The sequence below is a fragment of the Rissa tridactyla genome, chromosome 3 (genome assembly GCF_028500815.1).
Source record: "Rissa tridactyla isolate bRisTri1 chromosome 3, bRisTri1.patW.cur.20221130, whole genome shotgun sequence".
NCBI lineage: Eukaryota > Metazoa > Chordata > Aves > Charadriiformes > Laridae > Rissa > Rissa tridactyla.
This window is the reverse complement of record NC_071468.1, coordinates 94,080,731-94,104,432: the sequence shown is the minus strand read 5'-3', so window position 1 is coordinate 94,104,432 and position 23,702 is coordinate 94,080,731. Positions and strand designations below refer to the sequence as shown.

General features: G+C 42.9%; 1 long non-coding RNA gene across 4 annotated transcripts in view; it reads right to left on the bottom strand.

Moving 5' to 3' along the window:
* The window catches only part of LOC128906886 (uncharacterized), a 75,266-nt gene that overhangs the window by 7,080 nt on the left and 44,484 nt on the right, over positions 1-23,702 (bottom strand). For 2 of the 4 annotated variants that reach the window (XR_008465355.1, XR_008465356.1), the window contains exon 4: positions 16,025-16,151. This is a non-coding gene — a long non-coding RNA (uncharacterized LOC128906886). Of the gene's footprint in view, positions 1-13,933; positions 16,152-23,702 lie in introns of those variants that run through there. The other 2 variants (XR_008465354.1, XR_008465353.1) reach the window with 2 other exon arrangements.

Below are 23,702 nucleotides of genomic sequence, written 5' to 3'. Positions count from 1 at the left end.
CCTTGCTGGGTAAACACGGCTTATTCAGAGAACAGGGGGATCCTGACCAAGAGGACAAGAGCAACTAAGTAATACACTCGCTTCATCATTGTCATAACCTAAGAAAATCCCCATACTCATCCCACAACAGAAATGTATGGCTAACAAGCCAGAGGCAATTTTTATTCTTGAAGTTGGTGTTAAGGAGGACAAAACCCAATTGTTTTTTTTTCTTAAGAACATTAAAGCGATGGCATTTCCTGGCTTGCAGTGCTTTGTGGTGGTGTTTCTTTGTAGTGGGAGGCTACAAGTTAAGATCCGGAGATAATGTTAACATTGCAAGGAACACAGGAGGAAAACAAACCACCATGATGCATGTTTGTGCTCATTAAATGAATTCTTCAAAGGAATCAGGATGAAACAAAATAAAGATTGCCAGCCATGCATGAGTAATAATATTGAGTGTTCCAGATGTTTTGTAAGGGAGATGGCTGAAACTCTGACACAAGCAGTTCACCCTCACAGAGGTGTTTGCAGTTTCTAGATTGTAATGATTACCTCCCTGTTCTGCTCCAGATGAAAATAATGATTAATTTTTTGCATTTCTACAAAATTTGTCACCCTCTAACACCACCCCTACCTGTCCTTAAGCAGGGAAATACTCGACAGGTCTGAGGGCGTGCCAGAGCAAAAAACAAAGCATCCATGGTATTGTAGGCATCACATTAGGGCTAAAAAGATAGAAAAGGAACAGCTCTTTCAGCACTGTCGGTTTGAGTAGGCACAGCGGTGGGACGTGTATCTAACCGCTTTGGTGTGTTCTTTCATTTACATTACAAAGGAATGTTTTTGGCAGAAAGTCGGTGTAAGCAGTATTCATTATTCCTTTAAGGGGCTCGATAATTCAGTATGTTAATGCACTGCAGGCTATCAATGCTGTCAACAATCCACCATGATATAAATTAAACCTTGTTCCAGCATCAGTATTTCTGTATGTAGTCCTTAGACTTAATAGGATTGGAGCTCAGATCATGGGGTGAAAACTAGTGATGGTTGATATGTTTGTGAACCATTTTGGGCCAGGGAAAAAACACCAGGAACTTGTGAAAGAAGTCACCGTTAACACACTGGGTACAAAAATGACAGAAAATGAGAAAAGTGATTCAATCTGACACAAAAAAGAAACAACCCCAAACCCTCAAGAAGAATCCTCAAGTACCTCTCTGAAGTCTGGCTCAGATACAGAAAGGAGAAGTGGGCTTCTCATGCAGCTTTGGACATCTACGGCATGGGTACCTGTGAATGGTTGCTCAGTCCCCTTACAGTCAGTGGAGAAAAACTGGAATTTTTAGGTCATGAATCATTTAAGCCCAACATAGACATTTAAACTAGGCCTGATGAAGTGCCTTTTTCTTTGTCTTCTTTATAAAGGGAGAGCAACTGACTGATTTACATGTAGACATCTACACTGAAGATACCTAAAGTTACCCAAGAAGAGATCCATCTTCAGTACCAAGACACGTTTTAATTCACCAGGCTGCGCTTGTTCTGCTTGGCCATCTGATGAATGACTGAAAAACTCACCTGGTTTAAAGAACTCCTGCAAAGCGTGGTCCCGCCAGGGGGGCAGCTCTGCACTCAGTGGTGTCACACAGAAGTCACAGTGCAACCCTCAGCATCCAACTTTGCTGCAATAAGGTAGCTGGCGAGTCTCCAGAGAGACTGCCACAGATTCGGTACAGATTCAGAACTGTAATCTGACTTTGGTGCTTTGAGGGTGCATCCATATTAGTGTTTTAGTCTGGATCAGAAAAGAGCTTTTAAAGCTTTTTTTTTTTTTTTTTAGATCAAGTAAACCAGAAGATAAGAGTCCAGGAGTGTACCCGATGCACTTCAGATGCAACGGGCATTCAGTCCATCCACCCAGATTAGGACTATTCTGAAGAAGAAAAAAAATCCCTAACTTGTTTACAGGGTGGGTGTCAGATCCTCAGCACTGACTGTTTTGCTCTTTGTTTCTGCTGTTGGTTTTCACTACCTTCTACTACACCATAAAGTGAACAGGGCCCTGGAAGAGCCCCTTGCTCCATTGGAGGCATCTAGGAAGATGAAATAGCTAAGTTAGCATGCCCAAAAGTGAATGAAACGAATAACCACCACCTGGGCTCTATGCAAAAGCCACTGTTTAAACAAAGGAAATATCCATTAAACATAGGCAGAAACAAGTCCTGCGCAAGGCATGAGGTGGTGAATTAATTGAGGATGCAGAATACCTGCTGATTACCAATTACTCTTCCAGGCCTACAGAGTTAGTATATCTGCCTGAGACGGCTAGTAAATTCAAAATACAGCTACCTGTGGGATTTTGTTTATAGCAGTACAGCTTCAGGACTTCATACAAGCATAAATTGTAGTAAACTAACCGTGACTTTATTACCTACCAGTTAAGGAGGCTGCAAAATAACAACACAAACTGCAAAATAAAGCACAAAGACCATTTCCAGCACTACTGGAACCAAGATGATTGTGGGACTGGAGCACCTCCCTTATGAGGAAAGGCTGAAAGAGCTGGGACTCTTTAGCCTGGAGAAGAGAAGGTTGAGGGGGGACCTGATTAATGTTTACAAGTACCTAAAGGGTGGGTTTAAGGAGGACGGAGCCAGGCTCTTTTCAATGGTTCCCAGCGACAGGACAAGGGGCAATGGGCACAAGCTAGAACATAGGAAGTTCCGTTCAAATACACGGAAAAACTTCTTTACAGTGAGGGTGACAGAGCACTGGAACAGGCTGCCCAGGCAGGTTGTGGAGTCCCCTTCTCTGGAGATTTTCAAGACCCGCCTGGATGCAGCCCTGAGGGATGTGCTTTAGGCAACCCTGCTCTAGCAGGGGAGTTGGACTAGATGATCTCTAGAGGTCCCTTCCAACTCTGAAGATTCCGTGATTCCGTGATCAGCAGTAACTACAGTTACTGAGGGAACTGAGTGACCCAGTTACCCCAATGAGAAGTAATATAGCATACCTGATAATAAAGTATTATTACCTCTACTGGAGTCCCAATACAAAGGAAAATACTTTAGGTTAATTACAAGATGGTACAAGAACCCGACAAGAAACACCACTAACCAGGGTACCAAGACGGCCTGAAGCATACCAAAGTCAGCTTAAAGACAGTCCTGAGTTTTTATTGGTTTTGGATCAACCCTTTGGAAAAGGCAGACCTGGAGCAGTACTTGGACGGGAGACTGCCTAGGAACACCTGGTCCTGCAGGTTTTTGGTGAGTTACCAACATTGTTTTAGCCACAGATCCAAAACACAGTACCACTACGAAAAATGTTAACTCCATCATAGCCAGACCAGGACACTGCACAAATTCTCCCACACATCATGCTACCCAGGAATTGGCTGCCTCAGGGCAGACTCCCATCTCGTATCCCCTACCAGCTGGCTACCCTTACGAGAAGGCAAAATCAGGTTCACACCCCACATCCGTATGAGAGTTCTGATTGCACAGGGATGTTCAAGAAACTGAGTGGTCATTGCAATAAGGCTGGAAATACCTACCCCAGAGGAGAAGGGGGAGGTGCCAAGGTGCCATTCTTCACTCTCCCCAGAAAGTGACTCCCAGAGGAGAGGAGAAAGGTGTAACTGCTGCTGTCTCCAGGTATTGGGAAGGCAGCAATGCAGGGGCCGAATACCAGACTGGGCTCAAAGCCAGTGCTTTTATCATATGTTTCCCAGGCAAGGCAAAACAAAGTGGTAAACAACACAGAAAACGGAAAAAGCCGAAAGGAACCATTATCAAGTCCCAGAACTCAATGTACAGCAAGAAAGGGAGCAAATAATGGAGCAGGTAAGGGAGCAAATATGGCATCATCAGGACCAGCAACAGCAAGTACCAGCCTGCCAAGTAACAGCTAAATAGCTATAGCCGCTGTAAACTCAGTCCAGCACACTCCGATCAAATCTGTCATTATCTTGAACCACTCAAGGCCCACATGAGGTGCCAAAAAGGAGTGTGGTGGGCTGACCCAGGCCAGCAGCCAAGCACCCACACAGCTGCTTGCTCAATCCCCGAGACCAGCGGGAGAAACCAGGAAGAAAAAAAGTGAGACAACTCATGGGTTGAGATTAAGACAGTTCAATAGGTAAAGGAAAAAGAAAAAAAACCCAAGTGAACCAAAGGAAGTTTCTCACCACCTGCCATAGGTAGACCAATACACTGGACACCTTGGAATCCACCCCCTGTCCCTTCTTCTACCTCAGTTTTTATTGCTGAGCATGATGCTATATGGTGTGGAACATCCCTTTGGCCAATTTGTGTCAGCTGTCCTGGCTGTGTCCCCTCCCCACTGATTGCGCACCCCCAGCCTACTCTCTCAGGGACAGAGTGGGAAAGAGAGAAATCCTTGATGCTGTGCAAGCACTGTTCATCAATAGCCCATCAGCATGTTACCAACACTGCTTTAGCCACGCATCCAAAACACAGCACCATGCGGGCTGCTATGAATTAAGTTAACTCCATCCCAGCCAGACCACTACATTTTGGAACAACTGCTCCAAGTGATCATTACAAAAATTGCCTCATATGACATTATCTAAGGGCGCCTTCATTGCTTCACAGGCTTTAAGGCCTTCCTCATGCAGTCTATTTGCATACTTTCAGGGAAGTTACAAAACCCTTTTTCCTTCCTGTAAACAAGTGGACACTTTAATTCTCAGGAGGAAAAAATTACATACTTTGCATACTTTGTTCTTTAATAAAGCTGATATTAAAAAATGTATTTGGCATGTTTCCATAGTTACTTTTTTTTTATATTAAGATAATAAACTGCTTCAACCCTTCATAGTTCAATCAGTATGTCATTAAAATTGAGTTTTCCTGAGAAGGCTACTCCAAGTTGCAAAGCTGCTACCAAAGGATCAAAATATCTTTTACCTTAAAAAAAACCCCAAACAATAAAACAACTTTTTTGAAGTATATCGGAACAAGGATAACAGCTGTTTGCTCTGTGAAATGGGTGTCTTAAGCAAAAAATATCTGTAGAACGTCTTTGACTCTACACCTCTAAAATTCAAACTTTGCTGCACTGATTTTCTGAGATAGCATAAAAACACCAGAACGGCTAAATGTAATGTTCTACAAGGAACCACAACGTTTTCATTTTTCCATACAATATACAAACTAAAGGGACACAATTCAATACATCTCTTAATCGCTAATGTTCTTTACAAACAGAAATTTAAAATCAATCCTTGTGATCTTTGTTGAAAAGTATTCCTACTTTCACTCAAATAAAATCAGACATTAATACAATTGCAGCTTCTCTGCATGGCAACAAAACAACACAGACAATTCTGGTCCTCTGTGGCTGTCTCTGCGTATAACATGGTTTCACACACTGATGTAATGCTGCTTCTTCATTCACTAACCCTTCCCATTCATTTGCAAATAAGGTATACATTAAAATAACCAAGAATTCCTCCATTGAAAGCATTTACTTCCTCCAGGAATGGAGATGGCTAAAAAAGCTAAGCGATATAACAATTTAGAGAAAATCATACCGCTTCAGCTGTGAACTAAAAGTTACATCCTTCCTTGTGCCTACCTTTCATAACAGCAGCATCACTCCCCTTCTCCTTGTAAATGAACCTCTTATTGCTTGTATTAAACTAACATCCAGTGTTAGTTTAATACAAGCTGGGGGCCTGTTAGTAAGGCCCCAGTCAAGGCCTTATTGTGCCATGCCCCCCTACAAAGCCATAGCAAGCTATTTCCCTGACCTTGAGTAACTCACTTGGGATCTCAGCTCATGTAAGCACTGCTGCAGAGGTCCTACAGCACGTAGCAGTACAGCAGCACTGTTCACCTGCAAAACTAGCTCTAAATTAAGACAAAATGCAACCAAGTGATGTGAAAACTGAACACAGCGTGGGAGGGTGGATGAGATGGGTAACACTGAGAAAGTGGTGTGTCTTCACTTTGGTGGGCTGCAGGCAGGAGGTGCAGGACTCAGGGATGGATCACTTGGTTTCTTGGCCCCAGGGTTTACCTCAGGTTCCTGTTAGGTATCAGCAAAGGTCTGTGAGATGCCATCACCTGGCCTGCGCATTGCTATTCCCCTGTGACGCATGAAGTGCCCATCAGCACCTATCTGCACGGCACAGAGCAGAGTCTGGCAGCAGAGCTGCCCCCTGCTTCTCCAGCTGCTTGTGGGTTTGCTTGCTGCCAAGGTGGAAGGTTTGCACCCAGGCTGACACCAGCACAGGCTACAGAAATGCCCACACCACTGTCCCCTGATGGGTAGCTCCTGCTGTACCTATTGCCTGCAAAGCTGAGTCACCGGGTACAAAGTGCAAAGACAGTGTTCAGCTGATGTGACATGCATGACAAGGCATTCAAAACAAGAATACAGCATTGACAAAGTATTGTGGTAAATGCCATGGTAACCTAAGGAATTTAACTGAGAACGTGCTGTGTGGGATCTCTGCCTACTTGGCCCTGGTAGTGAAAATCAGCTTCCACTTCCATATCAAATTCTTTGTTCCTAGTGGGATGTTAACTCTGCATAGGTCTAGGCTGAGCATTCCTCCAGCACTAGGCAAGAGCTAGTTACAAAGCCATCCTTTCAGCTGCTGCTTTTACACCAAATGAAGATGTACACCATGGTCATGGGCTCTCAGCAGATGTCTTCAGTGTTAGACAGTGGAAGGGTGGGGGTTCTGAGGTGCGTGTGATTCAGTTGCCCAAGCTCAGGTGTCTGGTAACATCTGAGATGTCCAGGGGAATCAGAGATGCCCAGTATAGCAAGATATAACACACGGCTTCTGGTAGACTTACATCCTAAAAGCTGTATCTATTGGCCAAGCAGGACACCTGAGGACATCTCAGTTGGCAGACCTGCGTGGACAACAAAAGAGACAGCACAGGGTAGGACTCTGGTTGGAAATGTAGGCGTTAACTGTTTACTTCTGTGCTGGATCTCCAAGCTCCATAACAGTCAGTGGGAAATCTAATGACCAAGGTCTATTGTAGTCAATAACAACCTAACCAATACAGGTCAGGAAACCTAAAAATTGTTTGCCTCATTGCAGAGGAGACACGTGATGGCTAATTAGCTGAGACTCTTCACTCTCACTGAAATGAGAGTATACAGCAGTAGCAAGGCTTTAGACACCTACCCTAAGGCACTAGTCTCAAGCGGGGTCCTTCTGACGTAGCCACAGTGCATTGGTTTGGTGGCGGGCTGTTGCAACTACAGCAGTGAGTTATTCACATGAGAATGACACGGCAAATAGGTATCACCAAAAAAAAAAGTGCCTTTCCTACCTTATCAGAAATGTTACAAAATATTCCTCCTTTTCTTTTATGACAGCACAATGACAGTCAAGTTTATGTCATATCTCTCCATTGAAATGATCCAAAGTCATAAAGCCTCAAAAATTCAACTGAAGTTAGACAGTTGCTAAGCTAAGACTGGCATCATCCTGACCCAGGCTAACTGTATTCCCCCATGCATGTATATCCATCTGCTATTTTCCTTCTGTTATGCCAAGATTATCCATCATTTGGGGCAGGGGAATGCTTTTTACTTTGTGGCTGTTCAGGACTAAAGAATAGGTGCTACAAGAATACAAATCATTAGTACCACAGTACCTGTGATGATTTATTCTGCCCTGCTACCTTGCCTCTTCTGCAGGAGACCTGAAATCCTTGCATGCTTTTTATGAAGAGGCATGTACTTTTTTAACACTTGCACCTCCAATAGCTGGTGCAAACAATTCAGGATAATCAATCTTTTAAGATTTAATACTGAGCATCAACATACTCAGCAGAAGACAGGACTATTGGGGATTTTCTTTAGATTAGCAACAGGTGGTGTCAGGTGCCCTTGTCAACCAAAACCAGTAAAGGGGTGACAAGTATGCAAAGGGAGAGCGGAGGATGGAGCAAACCAGGGGCAGGTTTTGTTCATGGGTTGAGCAGTTAGGCCAGGAAACAGGCTGAAGCCAGTAGAACAGACTGGACTTCCACTGCAGAAGCTTTCTGCTGGTATTTGTAGAGTAATTACATCAGTAATTCTACAAGAAGGAATCTCTGAGAAATCTGCTCCTGCTAAGGGAAGTGCAGTAGCTATGGTTACTGAGAAAACAGGGAGAGGAGGTAAAGCTGAAGCACCGCACACAATTTTTAACACCAAAAGCCAAGTTTTACCTTTCCAAAATACAACTATGAGAACAGCCACCCACGTTACCCATTACAGTATGTGTGTGTGTGTGTATATATATATATGTCTCTGTGTGTGTATATATATATCTCTCTATGCAGACAGACAGAAATATATATATCTATAGTAGGATAAGGGGATGATAAAGAGAAAAAAAAAGAAGTCAGGTTTTAGACCGTCATGCAACTATGAAGTTTGTCACGTACTCACAGGCAACAATCTTGTACACTTGGTTAGACAGCCCAGGGCCAGCACCATGGGACTTTCCCCAGGGAACTTCTGCTGCCACAAAGAGGAAATGGGTGTCTTTATTGCCCCAGAGGATTTCTCAAGAGGTACAAGCAGTTCCCTCTAACGGAACTATACTGCAGGCTTAATGCAACTCTTCTAGAAAAGCTCCAATTAACCTTAAGGCTAATGAGCATGCAGCATGTAGTGCTGCAACGTGGAACTTGGCACATGCCATAAATCCCCCTGAGAAACTGAGTAAATATTTAAGCAATTAATCCACACTGAATCTCACATAGTCATTGGGCTCATTAACTGGTGTTTTTGAAACACAGTGGGGATAGTTTAGTGGGCTGTAGGCCTACAGTGTGGTGGGTGTTGTAAGGGAGAGTTTACCTACTGCAGAGTTTCCCAAACCCTTCACACCTGCAGTCAGCAACAGCCTGGCCACATCTACTCCAGGCATTGATTTGGACCTCAGTATGCCACATAGCTGCCTTCATGTCTTTGATGGCAATGTCTTAAAGTCACACCTACCTCCTTCCCATGCTGCTGTCTCTCTGACAGTCCCAAGATGCTTGCCACAGCACAACTTCTGACACACCAGGAAAGCACCCTGGACACTTGAGCTCCTGGGCTATCTGGACAGTATGCCTGGCTGTGCCTTAGTGCACACTTGCTGTCTAATCATGGTTTCTTTAGCATACCATGTAGACATACACTCTGAGACTGCAGTCCAAATTAGTCATCTAGGTTTCCTCTTCAGTCACAAGGAAGGATCAGGCATCACCATCTCACTCATCTCAGGCACCTCCTCAGCACAAAACCCTTTCAAGGTGTTTATATGACCGAGCTAGTTATCTACACTCCCTCTGTAAACTAGCTAAGAGTTTGATCTCCAAAGTTAGGTGAAATTAATCCAGTCCCTTACTAGATACAGTTCCCTGAAGGTGCAATGGGCTGCTACCAGTCTGTCCCTCTGAATCTCTTCTCCAAAAGGACAATAGGACAGCAGTGGCTGTTTGGTAACAGATAGAGCAGGGCCCTCTGCTTTAACACCACCTCCCAGATGAGTGTCTAATACCTCTGAGACACTCTGGAGTATTTGAGATGTCCAGGCAGGGCTGGCAGGTATGACATGAGACTTTTGTGAGACTGGTGTCCTTTTGGAGCAGTAGCTAGGAACCAGGAGGACGGCACCAGGGCATCCTTGCTAGCACTGGACACCTGGTGGTGTGACATACCTGTAAATCCAAGGATCCAAGGCAGACATAGTCAAAAGACCCTCGAGATAGATTCAGCTTGACCCACAACAGACACCACTGGAACCAGAACACCCACACAAGGTTGGTAGATAGGACACAGGATTTAACAGAAACTCACAGACTTCTGGAGCAGCAGCTGGAGGCCAGGCAGGATATCTAGTTGATAACTGGACACCTGTGCTTGGGGATCTGAACTGAGCCCATAGATTTTTGTTGCTTTTGTGGGCTATTACTGGAAAGTCAAAGTATTTTACAAGAAATTAAACCAAAATCGGTATTGGCTTTCATTCACCTGTTTCCAAGAAAACTTAGTCTTCTATTTCTTTCTTCTATGAAGTCTTTCTACACATTAGAGGCAGTCTTCAGTGTAGTTATGTCTATGCAAAGCTGGACAATGTGACACTGGAGTCATGAGACACCAGTGCCCTTTTGGACCAGAAGCAAGAAGCCAGACATGCCTAGGGCAGCAGTTGCCTATGCTGGACAAGTAAGCCGCATTCCTGTCATGAGCAAGATGCACATAGTTTTAGTATTTATTTTAAAGACATAAGGCTTAGATCACTTTAATCTTGAAAATTAAGATAAAACAATATACATTGAGTTTTAGGGCAGTAAGTTTTCACTGAGGGGTTCAGTTTCTAGCTTCTTTCAGCAAGATCACAGGCTGAACTCAGTTGTAATACAAACAAAATTATGGGAATCCAAACCAAATTTCTTTCCAACAATGAAAAGAATAAGGCTTCCCTTATTGAAACCAGTAGACAGACCTCCTGCACTCATACAGAAAGGAAACTTTTTTCTGTGCTCTAAGTAATGTTAAATCAAACTGAAGATTGAAGAAAAGGATTCAGAGTAAAAAAAAAAAAAAAAAAAAAAAAAATCAACACTACAGACACTGGTAAGGAGCTTCATCTTAACCAACAGAGCCTGAGAAAAATGAATCACAAACTCTCTCATCTTGAGAAATTTATGCATCCTATAATCCCCAAAGGGAACAATCGCATCTGATAAAAATCTTTAGACCAAAATTAAAAAGTAACAATAAAGCTGACAGAACTGCCTGAAATACATATTTTAGCAGAGAGTTATTAGAAAGTCAGCATAAAGTGCCTCTTAATCATACTCATCATGTATCTATTGGCAGTAAATCCAAGCAACCCTAGTTTTATATACCTCTGTAGACTTTATTTTATTGCTTACTTGCTTAGTAAATTTAAACTAGGGATATTGGCAACGTGTCTAGGGTGTCACCTGGAAAAGGTAAATTTCCATCACTCATTATGAGCTTGCTTTAAAATATCCAGTGCTTGGAGCCAACAGCATGAGTTTGCAAAGCTCAAATTATTGGTCAAACCATTAAAAAGATCCATCTTCAGAATATTTTTTAGTCTCGATGCAGTCATCTCAGTAACTCTGCCTTGAAGTGCACTCAGTTTTAACCAGTGGTAGTCAAGATTTTAGAGAGGAAGCAGTGATAAACCTCCAATCCTTATCATTTCCACTTTTCATTTCAACAGAGTATCTGCAAATCTGAGCTAAACAGAAGATCTATATATAGGATCAGGTAAAAATTACAGTGAAAAAATAAAATAGGCAGTAGTATTATTGAGCTAAGAGCTAATTAGCTGAGAGCTCTTAGCTAAGAGCTAATTTCTGTCACAGTCAAATTCTAGTCATTACACCTTTGTTAACTTCTACAAGACTTTTCCAGGAGAGAGTGCCCACTAAAAAGCTTCCTGCAGGATACCATTTGGTATACAAGCTGTAAGTAAGAGGCTTTACAAATATATTTAATATATTAAACTTTTCAGTTACTAGCAATTCAAACAAATGTTTTAGAAGTTAAGAATCTCCGAATCCCATAATCTCCTGGATCTTCCAGTTCCCCCCAGGAAAAGACAGATAAACCTGGACTTCTTCCCAGTCCCACTTGCTAAAGAATGAATAGCCCTAACATTGCCGGAGCAGGATGTGAGGGAACACGCAACACTTTCCATCAGGCACCGTGAAGTCCCATGTCAGATGTCACAAGAGTTTCCAAGCTATTTCACAGTGTTTTAACAAGCAGAAAGAAAAAAAAAATCATTCCGTGTTTAAAAATTAAACATTCAAGTTCTCATTGTAATTAGTATTAAAACAAGATGGGAATTTACATAAAGTCTGACAATAGCCTTTTCAGGCTGGAAACACACAGTAAATTATTTTTATAAGCCAGTTATTTCAAATGTTCGAAAACCTCTGACAAGGGACTAATTCATAATATTGGATTACTGGTCTTAGTAAAATGGACACTATTTTCTCCAAAATCCTAAATTATTGTGAAATCTCAGACGTATTATGCTGTCTGCTTTCAACTATATTTAACACTGCTTTACTATTTAAAAATACAACTTTGAAAGTAAGATGACAAGAACTAAATTTATTTGGCCTAAAGGGAGAAGAATTAAAGGAAACAGCTAGGTAGCTACATAAATATTCACAGAAAAAAATAACAAAAGGAAGAGAAATATTTTCACTGGGATTAGTTGTAATAGTGTAAAGGGCTAAAGCTGGAAAAAAAAATAAATCAGTTTAAGCTCTGTATTAAAAAAAAAAAATGTTTTTGAACACACTAAGGTTGGCTGGCCAGAGAGGAAACTGACTGCTTTTCAAGTGAATCAACTGATCACATTCCTTTCCTCCCTCCTACGCAACTAGAGGGGTTCTTCAGCCCTTTCAGGCCTAATTTGTTGGGTTTTACCATCTGATTCTCAAAGAGAAACAGTGGGTGCTTGTTATCTTTTCATGAGTCACTAAAATTATTTGAAATGTTGGAAGATTACAGGATTACAAACTCTCAGGAGCTTCTCTCCTTCAGTTTCATCCACTTCATGGATCCCATTAACCCATAGAGAGGACATCATAGCTTCTAGATAACTTGCAGGAAGGTACGCAGACAGATGAGGAAGGTAATGAAAACACTGTGGTACCTACCAACACACTTGGGCAGCACAGGACTCTCAACCTACATGAGAGAAGGTGTACTGTATTCTGCATATCAGAAGTATTAAGGTACTACTGTAGAGGAGGTTTTGAGAGAACAGATAAACACCGGACATGACTATCAAGTCAGTCCCTAGGTGGCGGGGAAGTATTCAAGATGGCATGATATCCTAAAGAATTATGTTTTAGCTTATATACAAACGTCTGCGGTTAGTCCTCAGGGCATTTGCTTTCATTTTGTGAGATGAACAGGACTGTGCCTGCGTATATGGCTAAAAATTAATAATTTGGTCATTCTCTCACAAAAACCACACAGCAAAATCCATTGTTCTGTTATTAACGTCAGAAAAAGGAATCTCATTCCCTTCCCCAAAACAACTGCCCCAAGAGTATAGTGCCTCCCTCTATCCCTCCAACAGGTGGGCATTTACGGAAAAGTAACGCTGCAAAAGATGTCCTGGAATGAACTGCAAGCACAAAGGCTTGGCTTCTCTGGACGTATAACATCCATACACCTCCCTCCAAAAACCACATGAATGCTGCCCTGTAAAAGACAGAGTGAGAGGTCCTGTCCACTTCCCATTCAAATGAATGGAAAAATTCTCAGACTCATGAAGGGACAAAAAAGTAGTTCACATTTGTAAAAAGAAATAAAACCTACATACAAAAAAAAAGGTAAAAATACATTAAGCTAGAGCATAGTCACCAGGCTGTAAAGCGTGCCACACTGTTTCTGACATGAATAGGATTCATGCATTTGTTTTGACTGAATATTATATTACTAAAAGGTCCATGGAAAAAACAGAAAATACTGTATACATAATTGTTTGATTTTTTTTCTGTCTTTTTTGAGATTCTCCTGATTTGGGAAAGGGGGGGGGAAGGGAAAAGGGAAGGGAAAAGGGAAGGGAAAAGGGAAGGGAAAAGGGAAGGGAAAAGGGAAGGGAAAAGGGAAGGGAAAAGGGAAGGGAAAAGGGAAGGGAAAAGGGAAGGGAAAAGGGAAGGGAAAAGGGAAGGGAAAAGGGAAGGGAAAAGGGAAGGGAAAAGGGAAGGGAAAAGGGAAGGGAAAAGGGAAGGGGTTTTTTTGTGTTTTGTTTTTTTGTGTTTTGGTTTTTTTTTTTGGTTTTTTTTTTTAAAAAAAAAAAAGTTGTTCTGGTGACAGCCCCAGGCCTCCTCCCCCGCTGGAGGTCAGCATCTTGCACCAGTGGCCTGGCAGCACACTTCTGAGCACACCTTATCCTTGCACTCCCTTCACTGCCTTGCACAGGCATCCAGATCTATCATAAATACCACCGAAGGCTGCTTAAAAGAAGAGGGTGCCTTACAAAATCTGCTGTGCCTGTTGAGTGGCTGGCAGTGGTGACCTCCAACAGCAGACTGGTAACAACCGACAAGCAGGCAAGGTGGATTTCAGCATCACAGCAATTTCCATGCTGATTTGGATCACCATGTTCGAACAGAGGTCTGTATTAGTTTCAGATATCAGACTTGGAGCCTCATGCAATTAATTAGTCAAGCTCCTGTACACGGGCAGAGATCAAATCCACAATGACTGTCTGGGGATTTTACGCTCCTCTTCTCCTGCGTCCTTAACTACTCTCCAAGCATGACTTTTTGCTTGGGTTTTTTGTTTGTTTCTTAAAGAACCTGTGCTTGCTAGTAAGCAGAGATGACAACTGTGCAGCAAGTTGCTGCCTATTCAAAGGAGAGAAAAAGCAGGGCTCATTCAATAAAAAATTAAATTAAAACCCAATTCTGTTTATCCAACAAAGTTCTTAAATAAAATATTTGTTCTGAACTGTGACCTCTGACAAAGGAGGAATAAAAACATCTTTCTTAATTGAGACAGCCAAAACACAGTGAAATGGTGGTTGAGATACAGCAATAAATATATATTAAAGCAGTGACTCAGTTCGTATTCAAAATTCATCCCAGCTCTCCTGCCTTTTACGACGGCTAGATCCCAATTGCAATCTGAAATCAGTGTGCATTTTATGTATTCTCTGAAGACTTTGAAGGCCAAAGATCTAAATACCACTGAGCTTCCTTCATAACGAATACACTTTTTAGGGGCATGTTTGGAAGCTTACTTTAATTATCAAGAATTCACTAATTTCCACAGACTTTGTATCAGGCCAAGACTACCTTGGCCAAGAATTAACACCAAATGATTTGGCTCTCAACACAATCTTACAGTAGAGTACACCAGCAACAATGATTTGCATCTAAACCCACACAGATTTCTGCAGCACATGACAAGAATTGCTCCCACGTGAAGACGCTGCTTCCAAGTTGCGTTATCAAGAAATATTCCCTGCCTTTGGCATAATTGTTCAGTAATATGCATTTTGTGTATGGAATAAAACATAAATGCTGACAGGCCAGCTTTTATGGCTGCTGACACAAACTTTCTGAGCATAGCTTTGTGAGATCTGCTGACACAAACCTTCTCCTTGAGAACAGCTGCGATTGCCTGCTGCTTTGGGGAGGGGATGGGGGGGTTCTTTTCTTTCTTTTTCTGCCTCCTGCTGAGAGCTCCAAAATGCTGGCTGCGCTGATAGGGCTGAAGTATCTACCAACGCCTGGTTATGATACAGATGCGAACATATAAAAGACAAAGTCAGTTCCCCTCCTGGCTTCATCCTCCATTTGTCTTTCAGATTATTTAATAATCCCACGCTCAGCAGTATTTGGATAAGATGGACAGTTATGAAAAGCACTCCACTTAAAGCTGAATACTGCATTATGCCTATTCTTCCAAACTGATAAGCACTCGGAACAGGCAAAATTCCCACAGAGTCAATGTAAGGCACCATTTTCTTGAAGGTTAGTGAGCGTATTCACAGAAGTGCAGCTAGAGGGCAAGGCAGCAGCTTCTCAGGCTCTGCATTTCAGGCCACAGCTAGCGTATTTGAAAAGATACTCAAAAGGAGCCTTCCAGCTCCCTGTTCAGCACAGATAATTAAGAGCTTATGTCCCCCCTTCATCAACAACAAAGTGCTTAAGGATATGCTTAAAAACGTTTTGCTGATTTAGGGCCTCAGTAACTTGTCTGCAAGGATCTGAATGCCCACAACTCCCCCTTGAAAGGAAAAGTGCATTTGGGTCCTGGAGGAATTGATGTACATTGCAAAGTCTTTCCTAACAGTTGCCACAATAGAAACCTCATTGCTTAATTTAGATATCCTACAGTAATTACTGCCAAGTTGTGCCTGGGTTGATACACTAGGCATTTTGACATTCCAGATTTTCTTGAGCTGTGAATGCTCATTTTTTTCATCCTACAGTTGCCTTAACATAGCGCGAGGTTAATCTTCTGACTTTTTAACTACCCTGTTACTTACAAGTGTCTCAAGCTCATGGATTTTGTCAGCAGAGCTGGTCACTTCCTCAGTGTGATCACATTCAGGTGCGAAGGCTTAAAGTGCAGCACTCAGCAGAACAGTTTGATTGTGTAAAAGCTCGGAGCTCCTGAAAGAGCAATTAAGACAAGTCAAACTAACACCATTGCACAACCACAAGTTACAATTAAAAATAAAATAAAATAAATCAGTACTTGTGCTGTGAGCTGCCATAAGACTGGGGTGCTAAGCCTGACTCAAGCATGCTTTCCAGAAGCTGCGTGTCAGCAGATATCAGGCACACTGAATTGCATTTTTTTCCCCCTGTTCACATCATAAAGAGGATTAGACCTTGAATAGTGGAATACCTCTTCAGTGTAACCCCCTGTGTTGCAGACGGAAATCAATGCAGCCACATTGCTCAACTCAGTTGGATGCAGAGAGAAATCCCGGGCAGACAGATGAAATACTACAGCGACAGACAAGCCAGTGCACTGGGCTTTCTCGTAACACAAATTAACAAGCCTTACCTGTTCCTCATCTTTCCTTGCAAGAACAGTAGAAAGCGAAGCCATCCACAGCTCCCCAGCACACTGACTTTATTGCCCAATTATATACAGGAATTTTGATAGAAAAATTTATCTTAAATTTCAGCAAAATGAAAACAGGAAATAAACTATCCCCCAAAGCTCCAGGGTTTAGAGTTGTCCGCAATCTTTCTTCAAATAAAAGATTTTCCTTTCCTGCAACAAAGGAATGATTTGGAGTCTCATACCAGCCTTAAAGAGCCATCTCAGATGGTGTAATTTTATTGTCTCGTCCTTTGCTGTCTTTCCTCAAAGATTTCCTCCAGAATATACTGAGAGGTAGTACTGTGGGGTGGCAAAAATAAATTGAAAAGAGCTAGCAAGTCGTGCAATGCAATCATAGCCGGCCTCTGTCAACTGCGCAGGCTGGAGCTGCAGCTTCATCTGAAAATGCAAACAAGAGTTTTGTGCTTCCACCAAGTTTGAAGGTCTTACCTCTCCACACCTCCAGAAACAGGGGGCATGAGAGGCAAAAAAAAAAAAATTAAAAAAAAGTTCCTGAAACCTACAGCTTGATTGGCAGCAAGACCGAGGTACCCAGATGCTGGCACATTAAGGAGAATTTTACAAAAGCAAGTCCTGTCCTTTTTGCAAGCTGTTGTATACATCTCTGCCTCAAAACCCCACAAAAACAGGGCAAATCTCCTATAATTCATGGACCAGCTAGCTGCAAAAATATTTCAGGCTGCCTTAACTATCCATTGCCTAAATCCTAAATGAGCAAGCAGGGAGACAAAGCATTCACCTTGAATTAAAGCAGAAAAATCACTTTTCCTGTCCTGAAACAGAAGACAGCAGTCAGAAAACAGGAGCAACTAAGCTAGGCTACATCCTCACTCATTAAGACCCGACCTTTATTACTAGCTCATTACCTGAAATTGCTCCCCGTTCCTCCCTGAGGCAGGGAAAGACAGTTATCTCCTATCCATTTGAGCCGGAGGCCGCATCCCTTGGCGAAGCCAGGCCGCACGGCGGGCGATGGCGGGGCAGGCCAGCTGGGGAGGCAGGCAGGCCCGGCGGCCTCGTCTGGCTAACAGGCCCCGCAGAAGACTGAGGAAATAATTTTCTTTCTTTTAATTCCGCAGGAGAACAGAGTGAGGAAGGAGAACAGCAAATTTGCGTCGTATCAAAACAGCAGCAGCGCTGAAGACCCTGCGCCAGGGGAGGTTTAGGATGGATAAAAGGAAAAATTTCTTCACCAAAAGGGTTATCAAACATTGGAACAGGCTGCCCAGGGAAGTGGTGGAATCACCATCCCTGGTGGTATTTAAAAAAATGGGTAGACGTGGTGCTGAGGGACATGGTTTAGTGGTGGTTTTGGCAGTGTTAGGTTAACGGTTGGACTCGATGATCTTAAAAGTCCCTTCCAAGCTAGATGATTCTATGATTAATATTTTTTAACATTTCAGAGGCAGCAGGGACAGCCCCCTCCTCGTCTGTCTGCCCCACAGCCTCCAGCGACAAAAAAATCCCCAAACATAAATCCATGTTATCAATCAAGCTTATTTTCTACTCCATTCTTGCAGCCTAGCCTCTGGTCCCCCAGCACCAGCCACCACGGGGACCAGCAGGAGCACGGACGGCTCCCATTTTGTACGGCAGTGCTCAATGAACTATAGGCACCGCAGAGCTACCTCCAAAATGCTGCTCCAGAGGAGGACAACGTTTAAAGGAGGCCTTCTGAAATTGCTTGTTGACAGAAGACAAGTTCTTAGAGCAGCTTGATTTGATGCAGGTGGTTTGGGTAACATATATTTGAATCCTTGGCTGCTTTGTAAGTTGCTTTTTGTTCAGGATGCCCAAGAAGATAATTTTGTGATGAATTAACTCTCCCCTCTCAGAATCAGGCCGTATTCCCTGCTGTCCCCAACATCTTCCTTTGATGGTGCAGGGGCTTTGGCTAGGGGTGGCTGGAGTAAAAGCCTTCTCCTTCCAGAGGAACACAACACCACAAGCCAGGCTCTTGGCAGACGACCTTGCCCTCTCCAGGCTGAACAATAGCTGGTTATCACTTGACTAATGCGGGTGGATCAGTCCTTCCTTCACCAAAGAAGCCCACACAATAGAGCTTACAATAGGTAGAGATGGTCTTTTCCAAACAATTACAAGTTCTCCCTGCATCACCTGGACACAAGCCTGTTTCAAGCTAAAGGTCTATCAAGTCCCATCTTCAAAAAAGGTTCACTGTGCTCTCCTGGTACAGTACTTCCAGTTTCTCACAAGACCGCGCAGGCACAGCAGTCTCACATTTTGCTGCCTTTTGATTACATACACACACACTGCCCACCTTTTGCATTTTAGGCCCTCTTGTGCAGGATTTCATGCTGTCTCCTCTCCTACGAAATCAGCTGCTGAGGCTCTATATTAAGTAGCAAGCTCTGTCCTTCCCCAGGTTTGCTCTTGTTTCCCAAGACTTGTCTGTACTCAAGCCATCCTCAGGTTGCTGCTAAGCCTTTCTGCAGCCCTGTTTTTAGGTCTCTTTCTGCTGACAACCATACCAACTTTAGCCTACCTTGAACTTTCCTGGGCAGCTGCCTGTTTTCAGCCTGATTTCCATCAGTCTATTAGCTGTAAAACGCAAGATGTGGGAGACAGATCAGCGGAGAGTTGGTCATCAGTCCCCCTTACTGGGACCAGGCAAGCTCCATGGAGCAACAGGTGAGTGAGATGGACGCAGAGCAGGAGCTGCTGGTGAAAGGCAAGGCATAGTCTCAGCAGCGTGTAGCCCCATCTGCTGAATGTTGATCTCCACAGGACTGTCAGCACCAGCAAGGATTAAGTCAGCCGTTTGCAAAATGCTTCTCTACTTCCTTCTCTGTGCGTGATTAGCTCAAGGGTCTTGACTGACTTTTTCCTCCACCTCCCTTCCCCATGAGAAAACTGTATCCCAAATGCAACTGGATGCTTCTGTACTTAATAAATGAGAAATGAAGATGACTTTATTTGGAAAAATATATTCCCAAGCAGGCTGCATGTCAAGGTCTTCCGAGTAAATATATAAACAAAAAAAAATATGTTTTCCATGAACAAAGAACAGAGTAAAGTTGGTCAGAATATGAGAACACAGGAAGCTGGGGGGGACGACATACACAAGTTGGGGTGCTTTTATGGTTTTGTAAGAGTTGTCAAGATTTCAACGCTTCCTTTCATTTTTGAATCAGGTAGAAGAGAGACATGCAGTTCCATCTCCCACATCCCACTTGAGTCCCAGTGCCTGTGCTTGCAGGTTTGCCCTCACTGTTCACACAGAAACCAGTCTAGATCCAAGCACATTTCTCAAAAATTCATTCAAAGTGGAGAATATTTCCACAAAAAGGCTTCATTTTCAACAAACTGTCAAGAGCTTGTCTATGCCTAAGAACTGCCTGTTACTATTAAAGCCAAGTGCACATTTCAAATGCAACAGATGATTCAAAAATCAAATTATTTTTGGAAGCTCCTGTTCTATTCACAGAAGTGTCAGGGAGAGCTATTCAGAACAAGTCCATGTACAGGCAAGTCCATGGAGCCAGGTAACAAAAAAGCCAATGTTCCTGCTTGAAAAAGTGAAGCTCCCTCCCCCTGCCCATATCTTTGGTGTCTCAGTTCAAATTCTCATCAGAAGAGCAGACATTAAAACACACCCTAGATTGCCAAACTGCGTGAACTAGCCCTACTGGTGACAGCCACATGCATTTGTCCATCATGCATTTGTCCATCTTTCAGGTTAGCCTGAACAGAAATTAAACTGGACAGACCTGTGAAGTTTCTTTAAAGTTCAGCAGGGGAGTTGGAGGAGAAGGCTTCAAGGACACAGAGATCCAGCCTACTGCCCCTGCCCTGCTAGGATCTCACTCTGTACAAGCCGCAGAGCACACAGTCCATGACTCACTCTCTCACATTCACAGAGTCTTAGAATGGTTTGGGTTGGAAGGGACCCTAAAGATCATCCAGGCCCAACCCTCACTGCCATGGGCAGGGACACCTCCTACTAGACCAGGCTGCTCAAAGCCCCATCCAGCCTGGCCTTGAACACCTCCAGGGATGGGGCATTCCTGCAGAATTAGCGGATGGTACTAAACCAGTAATGTTAAAAAGTCTGTGAAGGCCTTAACAAAACTAATTTGCACAGCATACGTATCTTGACTCAAATGGATCGAAGCAAAATCCTTACTTCCTCCTCTTGCCTACACACAAATACAGACTAGAGAGGGAGGGAGGGGGGGAGTAAAACCAGCCTAACGCTACCTTAGACAATTCCAGCAACATCAAATAGATCAAAAGAACAGCATGATCAACTAAACCCCACAACATAACACCTCCCCACAGCAATCAAGAAATCACTGTGAACTTCTATGCACCTAAAATCCACATATATTTTTCAAACTGCACAAACTGGGAGACGATGACAGCATCAACTACCTTTCTTCTCATTTCAGATTAAAATGTGAAATAGAAATTGCATTTTTGTTAAAACACTCAAAATAAGTCTTGCTTTTAAAATTGACAGACCACAATCAGAAGCAGAAACTTCTATATTCCTTTATAGGCAATTACCTTACTTGCTGTAAACAATGCATTTGGCACATCTTCAGACATCATTCCAGCCTCCAAAAAAAAAAAACCACTCAAAGAAACCAAATACAGGTATATATATATTCAAGCCCTAACCAAGATTTTTCATTCCCCACCTCTGCATTTCCACAAATTTGTTCTATGGTACATATAAAAATCTTACATTTGCCCCTGAAAGACCTTAAATCAACTCAGTTAAAGTCTTTGAGATGGACCTCTTTCTTTTTCTGCCAAGAATCTGGAGTTTCTTTTCTGGCTGCCAATAATTATTCCGTTCCTGCAGACAAAGACATAAATCTGTGCTGTTCTCCATGTATTTGTCTTTAAAAATTCCATGGGGACTTCAGGGGAAAACTCTCCATTCAGTTTGTCTCTGGAGTTTCCTGAACTGACAGTTCAGACATCAATTCGTCTTTAACGTTCTTCATTTTTGATCCTTTTTCTCCCTCACTTGGAAGAGCTTAGCAGTTCATGGAAAAAAATCTTACCAGATATTTTCCATCCAACTTCTTTTGTCCTCTTGAGTTTCAGACTTGCTCCTTTCCTATCCTAACCAAGCCATACTACACTACAAGTTCACAAAGCTCTAACGAAATCTCCGAGCTAAAGAGCAGCAAAGCCCCACTGAAGAGCATTTGGGCTAACACACACACCTCTCTGCAGGAGAGAAAAACATTAAGTATAGGTGAAAACACACTGTCAGAATAACATTTGCCACTGGAAGTATTAGAAAAATAGATCTTCGTTAGCGCTAGAGCTTCTTTCCCAAGGTGTAGTATCACCAAGCTCCCCTCAGTCTGGGCACTTCTTGAGGCTTTTAGAGCATGCAGACTTCATCAAGGCTGATCACAGAAGGCAGCTGACACTTTTCACTTTCAACGGGGAAAGCAGGTGATAAATACCCTCAGGAGAGCCCTTTCCTGGCATCAGAGGGGAGGCACTGCAATGGTCATCAGAAGGGACAGGGTCCCCAGAAACTCAACATGAGAGACTTCTAGCCACGAACATAAGTCGCTCTGGGACTTTTCATAAGCATCAGGACTTTTCAGCAAAGAGCAGACAAGTTTGGTCACTCCTGTTTTTGCAAACCCATACACTATTACACGTACCTACTCTGAGTGGCAACGGAGACAACTGGTTTTGTCACTTCTAATTTCAAAGGCTGTATGCTACGCACAGTTACCCCAAGGCAATAAAACATGATCTATTTCAATTTAGATTTGATCTGCTCTTCCATGCAGGCAGCACAAAGCATATTGTAGCATTTCATCAATTAGAATTACAGAATCATTGAATGATTTAGGTTGGAAAAGACCTTTAATATCGAGTCCAGCCGTAAACCTAATACTGCAAAGTCCACCACTAAACTATGTCCTTAAATGACACATCTACACATTTTTAAATACCTCACATTAAATTGCACATAGTCAAGCTGCAAGATCTTAATTATCAGCTCCATTAACATCAATACAGTGAGTATGGTCACTGCTAAGAAAAAAATATGTCTACCACAGATGCATATTCCATCTGTACTTTGTGAACTAAGCATAATCTAGTGGCATCTCAACATAATTACCAAAACCATTTGCAAGCTAGTCAAGTTGCAGAGAGTTCAACCATTTACAAAGTTCATAGCTATACAGAGCCGTCTATTTCTAGCCAAGGAACAGAACCTGAATTTCACAGATCCTGGAATTATTTCATTTGCCAACATCAACCTATCCCCTGCCCATGAGAGCTGAGTTATTTTAGCAACACATTTTCAGAACACCTGAGCCAGCAGGTGCTTTAGGCCATACAGAAACAACTGGAGAAGGGCAGCCTGCAAATGACGTAAATCCCAGAAGCCCTTTGTTGGTAGCGATACTGGGTGTATTTCTGCTGAACTAAGTAATGAAACAGGGCTGTCTGGACCCTCCCGTAACCTAAGAATATACTCAGGATCTCAGAAAGTGGGGTGAGGCTGGCTTGGAGCTGACTTCCATGCTGCCATAGTGGGGCAGCTCTCAATACCCCAGCTGCCTGGGTACGACTGTACAAACCGTGGGCTGCCCTGTAAGCACACACTTAAAACCACCACGAGAAGAGGTGCTGTACGCCCGCTTGGCACCTGTGGGAGGACGGCATCACAACAGAGGCACAAGAAGGAGCTCTTAGCAGCCTTTATAACAACCCTACATTAGGTCTTGTAATAAGCACATCCTTTCTGCTTCCCCAGCAGTACAATCTCTCTAAATCATAGTGAAAGGCTGGAAATACCATGAGACAAACTAGCTTTGTGATGGTATGATTTTGGGAAACATGCTTCACTGCAAAGAGAGAAACTCCTAAACAATGTGGGGTTCTCAATTTGCAGAGGAAGTGTCATCATCTTTCACAAAGGAGAAAATGAAGCGCAGAGAGTCTGCCCAAAGCCAGGATTAGAGCCCATCTTTCTGCAGTATTATTTTAACAGCTTAATAACGGGACCAAGGCAGCAACAAAAATCCCCTATTAACTGTAGCAGGAATCTCTTGTGGAGTGGAGTCAGTGTTGCAAAC